Source organism: Bos mutus, chromosome 22, assembly GCF_027580195.1.
Source record: "Bos mutus isolate GX-2022 chromosome 22, NWIPB_WYAK_1.1, whole genome shotgun sequence".
Classification (NCBI taxonomy): domain Eukaryota; kingdom Metazoa; phylum Chordata; class Mammalia; order Artiodactyla; family Bovidae; genus Bos; species Bos mutus.
Window position 1 is genome coordinate 56,148,308 of NC_091638.1, and position 13,678 is coordinate 56,161,985.

A 13,678-nucleotide genomic window follows, 5' to 3' on the forward strand; every position below is an offset into this window, starting at 1 on the left:
CTACACTTCTTAGTCACAGGTCGGGTCTTCTGTTTCGTTTCCTGCCTCTGTCTTTTATCCTCATTCCTGGGAAGTTTCCTTATTTTCCGATACTTCCCTTAAAATATTTTGTTTCTATCATGTTTTAAAGTTTCTAAGGCCTTTTTTTCTTCTATGAATACTTTTGTATAATATCCTATTCCTTTAGTAAAGGTTTTGTTTTCTTTTGTTTCTGAGGATTCTTTTTCTTCCTATATTGTCTGTGTCTCTTCAGAGTCCTTCCGTTTTTCTTTTTTCTTGGGTGTTTTAGTCTCTGTCTTTTTGGTTACAGGGTTTTCTCAAGTGTCTGGTCATCCATGACACTCTCTTCATATTTGAGGGAGGCATTAAAATGCTGTGGTGGGAAGCTCTCCTTTGTGAAAGCTTGTAAATGATAGCTTTTAGTATAGAGTAATTAGGCAGAGACTCATTTTACTGAAGACCCCTTTTCTTCAGCTCTGCAGTTAGCTTTTCCAGACGAATTATTCAGACTTTAGCCTTAGCTGGTGGATGGATGGTGGTGGTGGTCATCGGCCTGGCTGCCTTTTTTGCTGTAACACTAGGAGGAAGAGGACTGAAATTCTCATTTATCAGTGTAATCCTTCTGTCCTTAGAGTGGTACCTCATTCCATCCCTCAGAGTTTAGAGTCTCTCAGTTTCTCGTCCCTTGTTTCAGTGTTCCCCAGAAAATAAACCCCTGGACTGATCACCTTCCTGTGCCTTAGGAGAATGAGCTGCTGAGCTAAGTGCTCACTATAAATACTCATATCCAGTCCTTCTGTTTTCAGACTCAACCCAGTGCCCTTGTCCTTAGAGTAACCCCTGATACTTCTAAATCCTGACTTTTCTATACTTTTGGCATAAATAGGCTTGCTTCTTATTGATTGCTTCACACCACCCACTCCCCTACCAAGTACTTACGCGACTGGAGGAAACCCCACAGCTGTCCTCTATTACTGGACTATCGTTCTTCACCTCCCAGAGAGTTTTATTGGCATCCTTATCTACTGCTTTCTCCTCTCAAGTTTGCTGTGCCTTTCTGGTTGTATGCCTTTTATTATTTCAATTTTATTAGAAAGCCAAGATAAATATGTTTAGTCCATTGATTCCTCTGTAAGGAAGCTTTTATTACAATAGAAATGTGAGGGACTTTGATACAGACTTGCCTTCTAAAGTCTTCTTTGCCCTCAAAGTAGAAATCACCGAAAATTTCATTTCCACTGGTTGTAATCCAGGTTAGTCTGTTTTTCAGCGCATACAGAGCCTTTTGAAACCTAGGGGGCCACTCATGTACAGTAGGAAAGACTAGGATCCATTTGTTTCTTCCTGTAGCCGCTAAAAAAAAAATAGCACTCTTGTAGCAATTTTGCAGTTATCTTCTGTCTTGGATTCTTGTTACTAAAGAGCTAAACATGAGCTTCGTTCTCCTTTCATTGGTCTGGAGTGTCATAGACAGGATAATCTTTTTAACGTTTGAATTTAGACATTAAAGCTTAGTTTTCCAAATCCTGATTTGGGTGAAGGAAATCTAGATTAAGTGTAGCCTAGATTACACTTAATATAATGTAAGTTTGATTTCCTTAATCTAGATATCTTATACTTATTACGCTAAGTATTGCTTTAAGCCATATGCAGTTGCCAATAGGTAAGCAGTTTTAGCCTATAAAAATGGTAATTGTGTGTGATTGCAACACAGCAAAGTTAAAAGATCTTAATAGTTTAGTTAACAGACGTTTTTGTCCAATGTAGTAATTTGTTCTATAGCGTTTTTGGAAACATTCCAGTAGGAGGAAAGGATGAGATAAAATGATAATGTCAGGCTCAGTAAGAGAAAGAGTTGAGGTCCCTATTCAGTGTACCTGTGTGTCTTAGAGCTACATCAGGGTTCCTCTAGTGTTCTAAAAGCTCCACGCTGCTGAGGCTGGAGGCTGTGAATTCCATGGAGGGCCAGTTAGATACACAGTGCCTGTGACTTTGTACACTAACAGCACACTTCCTGAGTCCCTGGCTGCCAGGTGACACGAATCTGTAGGGGATTTCAGCAAATACCAGTTTAGCTGGAATAGTATTACTTAATTTTGTTCATTCTGTGTACAGCCTTCATGTATATTTCCTTACGTTGGTTAAAGATAGAACTTTAAAATGATAATATGACTGCCGTGTGGCTTAAAACATAGTAGAAATAAAATATACAACAGTAGCAAGAAGGACTCGGGGGAGGGTTGTTTGGAAGGTGCTTAAGGTAGCCTGTAACCCTGTAATTCACGGCACCACTGACAGAATAACACAAAAATGCATTAAAACTAATAGACAAGGTTAAATGAAATAGAAAAATGCTTGATTCGTAGAAAAGAAGAATAAAAGAATAAAGAACACACAGGACAGATTTACAACAAATAGCAAGATGGAAGTAAAAGCAGAAAAAAATGTGAGCACTAACAAAAGAAAACTGTTAAATCTGTGCTAATATGAGGTAGGTTATAATATAATATATATAATACAATACTATCAGATAGCTTAGACATTAAGGCACGTGGTATTGCTGAGGATAAAGAATGACATTTCATAACGCCAAGACAGGCCTCTCACCAGGAAGACGTAAGAATCCCCAGCAACCTTCTCTTCTTGTTTGCTTTGTTGTCCGTACATATGTGGTCTTTGGATCTTTTCTTTTCACGAGTGTTGTCATTTTTCACTGCTAGAGATGTTTGTGTGGCTTGTGAGGGAGGAGTTGCTCCTTTGTCTGTCTGACTTGTGATAGCGTTCGTGTTCAGCATGCTCTGGGCAATGTAAACAATTGTGTGGGGGCCCCACTTGAGAGACCAAAACTTCAGGATATAATTATTTCATTTAGAGTTGTAGTTATTTTTAATGTAATTATTGTCCTTTACAAAAGGCCACCTATGAGAAATAGAATTTAGATGAAGACTAAGAAGTTATGTTTTAAAGAATTCTTTTTTAACATCGTGTGAATATGAGTAATAAAATATTATAAAGAACAAATCAGAAAGGAGTAGCTGCTTGTCCATTTATAAGGATTCTTGGCAGTAAGTCTTTTTTTTTTTTGGTACTAGATCTTTAAAGCCTTGCAGTGATGTGTCACTGTCAAAACTCTTCATTTCTGTCTGGAGAGAATGTTCTTTTATTTAGAGGATATTCTATTTTTCTGAGGAAAAAAAAAAAAAAAGAGACATCTGTTGGTTGATATTCATGCCTAAATGCAAGAAAAGGAGAGAGGCTTAAAGAAACAAAAGTGCTGAATCAAGGAGCATATTTGGAAATAGACAGAAATACAGCTCATGTCAGTTTTTTAACAATGTGGGGAAAAGCGTGTAACAAAATATACTATTTTAAGAGACTTCCTTGGCAGTCAAGTGGTTAAGACTCTGCATTCCCACTGCAAGAGGCATGGATTCAGTCTCTGGCTGGAGCATTGAGATCATGCCACTCAGTGTGGCCCAAATTTTAAAAAGATTTACTGTTCAAATGCGCAAGTTAGTAGTGGTAATTATATTCACTTTGTTGTGAAATAGATCTCCAAACCATTTCATCTCGCAAATGAGAAACTCTCTACCCATTTTCAAAACTCTTCCTTCCTTCCTTCCCCTCTGCCACTGGTAACCACCATTCTACCTTCTGTTTGAATCCGACTACTCTAGATACCTCATGTAAGCGGAATCATACAGTGTTTGTCTTTTTCTCACTGGCTTATTTCACGAAGCATAATGTCCTCAAGGTTCATCCATCTTGCAGCACGTGACAGGATTTCCTTCCTTTTTAAGACTGAATAATATTCCCTTGTGTGTATAGACCACATTTTGTTGATTCATTTATCTGTTAGATCTTTGGTTTTCTTTTACCTCTTAGCTGTTGTGAATTAACACTTGTTTTCTGGGTTTGGTTTGGTTTTGATAGTAGCCATCCTTTCAGGTATGAGGCAGTATCTCATTATGGTTTTGATTGCATTTCCCTGATGATTAGTAACGTTGAGCATCTACTCATAAGCTTGCTGGCTGTCTTTTGTCATCTTTGGAGAAATGTCAGTTCACATTCGGAGAAGGCACTGGCACCCCACTCCAGTACTCTTGCCTGGAAAATCCCATGGACGGGGGAGCCTGGTAGGCTGCAGTCCATGGGGTCGCTAAGAGTCGGACACGACTGAGCGACTTCACTTTCACTTTTCACTTTCATGCCTTGGAGAAGGAAATGGCAACCCACTCCAGTGTTATTGCCTGGAGAATCCCAGAGATGGGGGAGCCTGGTGGGCTGCCGTCTATGGGGTCGCACAGAGTTGGACACGACTGAAGTGACTCAGCAGCAGCAGCAGCAGCAGTTCACATCCTCTGCCCATTTTTTCATCAGCTTGACTTTTTGTTAAGGTGCGTGCATTCTTTATATATCTTGGGTATTACCCCCTTTTCAGGTGTATGACTTGCAGATATTTCTCCCATTCGCTAGGCTGCCTTTTCATTTTGTTGATGGCTTCCTTTGCTTTCCAGAAGCTTATTAGTTTGATGTATTCTCATTTGTTTATTTTTACTTTTGGTGCTTTTGATCTTGGCGTCAAATCCAAGAAATCATTGCCAAGTCTAATGTCAAGGAGCTTACTACTTAGGTTTTCTTCTAGGTGTTTTATGGTTTCAGGCTTTATGCTCAAGTCGTTCATCCATTTTGGCTTAGTGGTCTTATTCTTTTGCATGTGACTGTCCAGTTTTTCCAATACCACATATTGAAATGACTGTTACAACAGTTATTTAAAATTCTTTGTCAGTCAGCTCATAGATCTGTTTCTTTAGAGTCTGTTTCTGGAGCTTAATTTTGTTCCTTTAATTGGGCCCTGCCTGCTTGTTTATATGCTTTGTCGTTTTTTGCCGAGGCACTTGAAAAAATTTGGAAAAAATCACCTATCCCAGCCTCTCAAGCCTTTGTCTAATCTCAACTCCCCCTGGGGTTTGCCTGCAGAACTGCAGCTCCAAGGTGCCTTTGCATCTTGCTTACAGTGTCTTGCAGCTCTGGTTCCTAGTTCTCTTAGTGCTCAGAGTTATCCAAGGCCGAAGCCAGTCCCTTAGATGGTTCTCAGACAAGCCAGAATTGGACATGTGGTCTGTTTGGTTTGTGTTTCCGAGGGAAGAGTCCAGGCGTGACCGTTTTCTTCTGGTTGCTCCACACTGTGCTCTGCAGGGAAAGTGGCATGAGTGCAGAATGCCAAACACCACGGTTTTCCTACCCCTTTCGTTGAAGCCTAGTGTTGCGTTTACAGTGGCCCAGGTGCTGTCACTTCTTGTCTGTCTGTTGTTAACTCATTGTCTCTGTGAGGGAGGGAGGCCAGTATTTCCTAGTCTGCCATTTTGGTGAGGTCACTCTCCCTAGTATCACTTCTTGAAGTAGGAATACTGCCACATAATGTTTCTCTTTATAAGACAGGTGGGAAAAAAGAAACCAGAGATGGAATATTTTAGACTTGAGTAAGGTGGTTTGTCCTTTATGAGGTTCATATCTACAAATGGAGAAGATGAAATCTAAAGCAGTATTAACCTGTCTAATGTTTTATTTTGGAATAAAGAAATAAAGTAAGCCTATCAGATAAGACCATGTATTGTTTTAAAGTTTTCAGGGCATTTGACAAATATTTATTGAATGTCTTCCGTGTTCACTTCAGTTCAGTCGCTCAGTCATGTCTGACTCTTTGCAACTCCATGAACTGCAGCACGCCAGGCTTCCCCGTCCTTCACTACCTCCCTCAGTTTACTCAACTTCATGTCCATTGAGTCAGGGATGCCATCCAACCATCTCATCCTCTGTCATCCCCCTCTCTTCCCGCCTTCAATCTTTCCCAGCATCAGGGTCTTTTCCAATGAGTCAGATCTTCCCATCAGGTGGCCAAAGTATTGGAGTTTCAGCTTCAGCATCAGTCCTTCCAATGAATATTCAGGACTGATTTCCTTTCAGATGGAGTCGTTGGATCTCCTTGCAGTCCAAGGGACTCTCAAGAGTCTTCCCCAACACCACAGTTCAAAAGCATCAATTCTTCGGTGCTCAGCTTTCTTTATAGTCCAACTCTCACATCCATACATGATTACTGGAAAAACCATAGCTTGGACTAGATGGACCTTTGTTGGCAAAGTAATATCTCTGCTTTTTAATATGCTGTCTAGGTTGGTCATAGCTTTTCTTTCAAGGAGCAAGTATCTTTCAGTTTCATGGCTGCAGTCACCATCTGCAACGATTTTGGATCCCAAAAAAGTAAAGTCTGCCACTGCTTCCACTGTTTTCCCATCTATTTGCCATGAAGTGATGGGACCAGATGCCATGATCTTCGTTTTCTGAATGTTGAGTTTTAAGCCAACGTTTTCACTTTCCTCTTTCACTTTCTCAAGAGGCTCTTTAATTCTTCTTCTCTTTCTGCCATAAGGGTGGTATCAACTGCATATCTGAGGTGGTTGATATTTCTCCCAGCAATCTTGATTCCAGCTTATGCTTCATCCAGCCCAGCATTTCCCATGATGTTCTCTGCATATAAGTTCAATAAGCAGGGTGACATATACAGCCTTGACGTACTCCTTTCCTGATTTGGAACCAGTCTGTTGTTGCATGTCCGGTTCTAACTGTTGCTTCTTGACCTGCATACAGATTTCTCAAGAGACAGGTCAGGTGGTCTGGTATTCCCATTTCTTTAAGAATTTTCCACGGTTTGTTGTGATCCACACAGTCAAAGGCTACTATGCATAATACAGTCTACTGTGTATAGGGTACTATGCAATTGGGATACAGAAAAGATGAGATGTAATCCTCCAAGGTCCTTATTTTTAATTTGATGAAAGGCAACCTTAATGCATAAAAAACTATATAACAATACAACATCAACACACAAAATATAAAAGCATAAGAACCATCACTGTGAGCTACGCAGAAGCAGAAATGACAGTGAACTTAAGTGAACGGGAGTGGCTGCCAAAAAAATGAGTTTGGGATGGACCTTCAATAGTTAGGATCTTATCTTAATGTCTCACCTGGAGGGGAAAAAAAAAAATCACACATCCAGCAGCAGGCCTGAGTAGGCCTATATGTTTGGACTTGCAGAAATGTGGAAATAATCTAAATGGTTATCAAGAAAATGCACAAATAAATTCTTCCATCTATACTGTGAAATACTGTATAGGAATTAAATAGTGGAGATCCATATGTGCTGTCAGAATTTTCTAAGGAAATTGAATTTTTAAAAACAGATAGCTTAGCTTATTTGAGTTACTATAACCACGTACCACAGACTGAGAAGTATATAGACACCAGGGTTTATTTCACACAGTTCATATGCTAGACATTCGAGATCTGTGTGCCTGTGTGGCTGGGTAAGGACCCTCATCTGGGCCTCAGACTTCTCGTCGTATCCTCACCTTGGAAGGAACTAGAGAGAGTGGGGTCTGTCTTATAAGAGCACTGGTCCCACCTGCTGACTGTAGCGTATCTCAAATGCCCTACTTCCTCAAACAATCACACTGGGTTTTAGGATTTCAACCTGAGAATTTTGGGGAGACATCAACATTCAGACCACAGAAAAGGAAGTTTCAAATAATGTGATGGTATGATATTAGTTGGGTTAAGAACAAAGCAAGCTAGTATGCATATAATACTGTGTACTTTTATAAGTACATAGTATATACATTCATAGTAAAAAAAAGGATAAATTGATAATAGTGGTTACAACAGTTAAACATTTATAAATCATTAGCAGAATTAAAAATAAAAAGCCCAAATGAAAATTTATCAAACACTATTAGTGGTTCCCTCTGTATGGTGATATTATTCACAAATTTTCTTTATATTTTACCATATTTTCTGAATTTTTACAAGAAGCATTTTATTGGAAAATGTTAAATTATAGAGAGTCATAAGTGGGAGGTAAGTAATTGACAAATAATTAATAAAATTAATAATCACAAAGTGAAATATGAGAACAAGAAGAATTAAGTGGAAAAATCAGGGAGTTTAAGAGTAAGGGAGATGGTTGAGGAAGAAAGAAGGAAGTCCAGAATGTCTTAGAAACTTTTGAAGTTTGCCTTATATTTTTAAGTCATTCATTCAGTAAACATGGATATTTAATAAATACTTGGCCTAGCAGGTGCCAGAGTTCTTGCCCTAAGAAGCTTATGTTTTGATGAAGGGGATACAGACAAGGAAATGACAGTGTATGAGGAGGAATCAGCAGGGTGGAGAAGCGGGTCATGGAGGGCTGACAGAGAAGGCTTTCCTGAAGGAACAGAAGTGTGAGCAGAGCTTCGGAGTGAAGTTGAAAGTCATGTGAGATGTCTGGAGAGAGAAAGTGGGGACGAGCACAGGAAGCACGTTGAAGACCATTCTAAGAACGTGATTTTATAGCGTTTACATATTTAAAATACATAGTCTTGCTGGGTGTTCTTAGCAAAACAGCCAACAACAGTTACGTTGTTGTTTGGTACTTAGCAGGTACACTATAGTCCTCCCCTTCTCTTCTCCCTCGGCTTGTCTCCCCCTCCCTTGCCGTGTATTCACTGCAGGTGACACAAGGCATGGGTTTTACAGGGAAAAATAATCACAGATCCCAAACGTTGCTGATGTAAAAGGGGGCAACCTTAATTTAGCGTATTTAAAAGAGCCATGTCCATTTCATGAAAATAAATATGTTAATTTGGCATGGTTGGCTACTCTTTAAATTAGCCATCACAATGAGTTAGTTATGGTATTAAATACGATTAGGTGTTCAAAATTATTTTGTCATCAATATCAGTTAACATCTTACTACTGGATAAAGTATACTACTTTCAGGGTTGTTTGTATTGACAGTGGCTGGAACCTTTGCAAATAACTCCATAAGGTACTTAAGCAGTTCTTAGGTAGATAAAATATGGTTTTTGTATTGTTGTGTATTTGGGGATTCCCAAAAGAAATTTCTTCGTGCAAGACAGAAATAACATTCAAGGGGCCCGAACTGCCATAGTAAATCCAGCAACTGAAGATGTTATTTACTAAACTTTTTGCAAGTAGATTTTTCTGTCTCCTTGCTTTAAAGGCAAACAATAGCTAAAACAACCATAACTTGTGTAAAGAGAGAACCTGTCAGATTATTATTTGTTAATGATGGGCTATTCCCATTTGGGCAGTTTATAGCAAAATAGTTAACAAACGTGCAATTTAGAAAGAAAGAATACATGAATTTTGTTATAATCCCCATTCCATTCCACAAAGAAAAAATACTGTGGAAAATATTACGACTTACAACACGGTGCGTTGTTAGTTTGGAAAAACTGAATTTTACTTACTGCTTGATTTACCCCTCTGTGTTTTTTTTTTTTTTTTTAATATGGAACGCTTCACGAATTTGCGTGTCATCCTTGCGCAGGGGCCATGCTAATCTTCTCTGTATCGTTCCAATTTTAGTATATGTGCTGCCGAAGCGAGCACCCCTCTGTGTTTTTAACTTGTGTTTTTTCTACTGCCTGGAATGCCCTTCCTCTTTCTTGTCCACTTGCAGAATTTCTACCCACCCTGAAGGACTCCTACTTTGCAAGTTTCTCTGTCCCCTGGAAAGTTGATCTCTCCCTTCTTTGTACCACCACTGTCCCTGTATTGTAGCACCTGCCGCATTAATGACAGTTGTTTTAAGTTTTCTGTGTTTCCTTACTGGATTGTGAACCTCCTTGAGTAAAGGGAATGTTTCCTTCTGTACTGAGTGTCTGGTGTCATTAATGCTTGTTTGGCCTGAATGAGAGGGGCTTTCTGCAATGACACGGTGCTGCATAATGAAAGCCTGTCTTATAGTTTTATGGATTGACTGGTAGCTGGCACTGTGCAATTACTTCTACTGGGTTATCACAGAAAGCTGGTTAAAACCCACAATAATGTTTGAACAATAAGATTTATTTAATAGAACTCTGTTACAGGACTGGACGCCAGCAAGATAAGGGGAGGAACTATAAGCATACTACTTTAGGTGCACCAGGCTGTAGGGAGACTCCCTCATAGCAAAGTATAAAGGTTCAAATTTTAAAATGGAGTCATTATACAATTTGCAACAGAAGTTTACTACGTATCTTCTGTGGTGTTCTTTAAGTGCATTCTAAATTACTAAAAACAGGAGGAAGCATTATGTAATGGGAAGAGTGGTACTGTGGAATCTGGGTATTTTGAGTTCTAGTCCCAGTTCTAATGCTTTTGATCTTGGTCTACTGCTTTCATCCACAAAGCTGTGAGACACCTCAAAATACATCAGATTTAGAGATTCTAATCTTTACCCTAACAGCTCAATTTATTGAGGATCTTTTCAGGTTTTTTTTTTTTTATCATTTTATCAAGCAATGAATTGCAGTCATGAATTCAAATCATATTTAACAGGCTTTATTGCATTTTAAACAATTAGAGATTTATCTTTATTTTAATAGGTAAAAAATAAGTAAAAGTTCCTCCTCGAATGGAGACATCCTCCTTTTTAAGTCTTGTGGGCTTCCCAGGTGGCCCTAGTGGTAAGGAGCCTACCTGCCAGTGCAGGAGACATAAGAGATGCAGGTTCAGTCCCGGGTCAGGAAGATCCCCTGGAGGAGGGCACAGCAGCCCACTCCAGTATTCTTGCCTGGAGAATCCCATGGACAGAGAAGCCTGGCGGGCTACAGTCATAGGGTTGCAAAGAGTTGGACACAGCTGAAACGACTTAGCACATGTGTGTCTGGCACTTTGAGGATGTATACCTTGTTCAGTTATATTGATATTTAATGTGTACTTAAGTTTGTAGATTTTTGACATTTTTTTCTAATTCTTTTTCCTGTTTACTCTTTTTATTTTTTGTGGAGGTGGGGTTAGCAAGAATCTTGCAGCAGTGATCTGGGATTCTAGTTGCTTTTATCAGAAACACTTCATGCTTAAAGATACTGTATCTTGCGAATTCCCTGGCAGTCCAGTGGTTAGAAGTCCGTGCTTTCACTGCCAGGAGTGTGGGTTCAATCCCTGTTTGGGATTAATTCTGCTTTCCCTGGAGAAGTTTGCTGAGTACTTGGTTTCTCTCTTTGTAGGAGAAAAGTGGAGGTAATGGTACTTTTACCTTTTAAAATCAAAACACACAGAACTCGAGTTCTTTGTCAGCCTACTTTCCACTTGGAATTAAATTGCAATCAGTTAGTTTAAACATTAGGTTGCATTGCATACTCTGAACCTAGATACGAAGAAGGCTTCACTTTCAGTCAGAGCTGTTGATCTAAGTTTTTTTTAAGCTTTGGAGTTTCACAAAAAAAGTTCAGTTAAATATGTGCAATCCTTTTCTATTCAGAGTTTGTAGAATAAACTTTTTATGTATGCATTTTGGTTAGAGAAATTGTTGGAGCCTTGGCAGCCTGATATTTTTTTGGTTTGGTATGTCTTTTCTACTCTTCCTAAGGTACTCTGAAATGTGTCATATTTTAGATGAACTTTTAACTGTTATTTGCTGATAAGTAGAAACAGTGGTGTGTGATATGGGCACAGTTGAGAATATCCATTGCATGAAGATCTTTTCAAACTCGTTTTTCATTTTTCTCATTTGAAGAAAAGAAATTTAGAAATACTATATGGTTTACTCATAATAATATTGAGATTTTTAGAGAGAATATCCCTCCTTTACTTACAGTTGGCTTTTAGTACCTATTTCACAGACTTGTTTGAGAAGTCAATGGGATGATAGTTGTGACATGCTCAACACAACAACCGCACATAGTAGGTTCATTACACAAAGGCTTTATGTAGCCTGACAGGTGGTCATGTGTGACAGGGAATTGAGAGTCACAGGCTCAGGGAAAAATTAATGTATGCCCCCAAATTCTGCCTTGGTCAGTTGTTAAATTCATTCAGAAGTCATGAAAAATTTGCAGAGGAACATATGGTGTGGAAAGTTTCGTTACAATAACGCTGTATCCTTCCATCGGCCGTCTGGAAGCAGCATCCAATAGTTAGGAAGAGACCAGGAAATGACAGCAAAACACACATGGATTTTTTAATCTTTGGCTCTGCCCTCACCATTGCCATTTTTTCATACCTTTCTACCTTCATTAATTCAGCCCGAGCTGCTCCTTTTGTGTATGTAGACGTGTTATTAAAGTTACTACCTTGTTCTAATGAGAGAGGGCGAGCATCCCAGAAGACAGGCTTAGATTGTTTTAACTTCGTGACGAAGCTGAAGTCGCCCCGCACCTGACATTCCTGCCCCGGGCCCCTCCCCGTGAGTAAGAGGAAAGGCTTGGCCCATCGCTTAGACAAAGCCGGACGGCTGCCTGCCGAGCCGAGCCGCCGGGGAGGAGACTCCTCCTCTCCTCCAGCGGGGCTCGTCTCCCAGGGTTTCGCCCTGCAGCCGACCTGCGGTGGAGCCTGAGCAGGGGGTGCTGTCGGGGCCGCGGACCCCCGCCCCTGGGAGGCCCCGGGGGAGGAGCCTGCAGGCAGAGCCGTGCCTGCCGACCCCAGCGCGCCGCTCCCCCTCCCGCTCGAGAGCCAGGTTGTCCCCGGCTCTCAGGTGGCACCGCGGCGAGCGGCTCCCCTGGCCGACCCGGGCGGCCGGCCGGCGATCTGATGGGAAGGGAAGGGGTGGTCCTTCTGCCCGGACCCCTCTCGGCTGACTCACAGGAAGTGCTCGCGCTTGCAGACCCGGGATCCCGCCCTCCCCCTCCGACGTGGGCTCTGCCCTGTCTCCCCTAGAACAATGAAGGGCTTCCAAGTTTGTTGAGTCTCCCGGGCGCGTTCCTCTGGCTCCCGTGCTAGCCTGCAAGATGTTTCGCCACCGATTTTTGCAAGAAGCGGCCTCGGAAAAAGCCCTTCCCTTGGTGGCTCGCTTTGTGTGAAGAGTCCTCAGGGTGACCATGGTTCAGCGCTTCAGCCTCAGGAGGCAGCTATCCAAGGTGGGTAGCTCGGGTAACGTGCGTGTGGAGGGGAGCTCGCGCCGGCTCCGGCGTGGTCTCCTTGTCCTCCAGCACGGTTCTTCTGTCAAGCCTGCCTCCTCCGAGTTGAGGAGGGGCTGGGGGAGGAAGCGCTGCCTTTTGTTCTTTCCTCAGACAGACACAAAGGTTGAAGACTGACTGCACTGGGAACCCCAGATTTTGTTCCCCCGAAAGGGGAGCTGTCATCTGTGAAATCTGGAGGAAGTTGTAGTCCGCTTCTCACTTCGGGTTTCTAGAGTGTGTGCGGGGAAAGAGAGAATAGTGGGTGAAAAGTGCCCATGTTTAATTAGCAATTCATGTAGCCGCTCTTGACCAAAATGAGAAAACCTTATTGGTCTGTGGAATCAGTGCTTTCATAAAAATTAATGTTGACCTGGGGAGAGCTCCCAAAAAATAGTTCGGTAAGTGTGACCAGCATGACGATGTTACCGTGAGTGGTGGTATTAAGAAACTCACATACTCCTTCATTTAAGGAGCAGGTGACAGGCAGTCACTGAAAGGCTCAGGAATCAATTTTTACAGAGTTGTGCTGGCAAAACACATTTCATGTGTGCAGCTTTGGGGGAAAACATTTTAATCCGAGAAAATCACATTGAAAATTAAAAAAAAAAAAAGCAAAGCTCTCTGAGAAGAGGGGCTGCTGGTTTTATGGATCACACTTGGCAGTGGCCAGCCCTCTGCTCACCCGTTTATGGAGCTCTCTTAAGTCAGTGCAGAAACTAGTGAGGAGAGAG

General features: G+C 41.2%; 1 protein-coding gene and 1 non-coding gene across 7 annotated transcripts in view; one reads left to right on the forward strand and one right to left on the reverse strand.

Annotated features, from left to right (window-relative positions):
• The window catches only part of TMCC1 (transmembrane and coiled-coil domain family 1), a 156,546-nt gene that overhangs the window by 61,239 nt on the left and 81,629 nt on the right, over window positions 1-13,678 (forward strand). The window lies entirely within an intron of this gene.
• Window positions 9,350-9,456, reverse strand: LOC138984813 (U6 spliceosomal RNA). Its single transcript, XR_011462097.1, has one exon. It is a non-coding gene; the product is annotated as a U6 spliceosomal RNA (small nuclear RNA).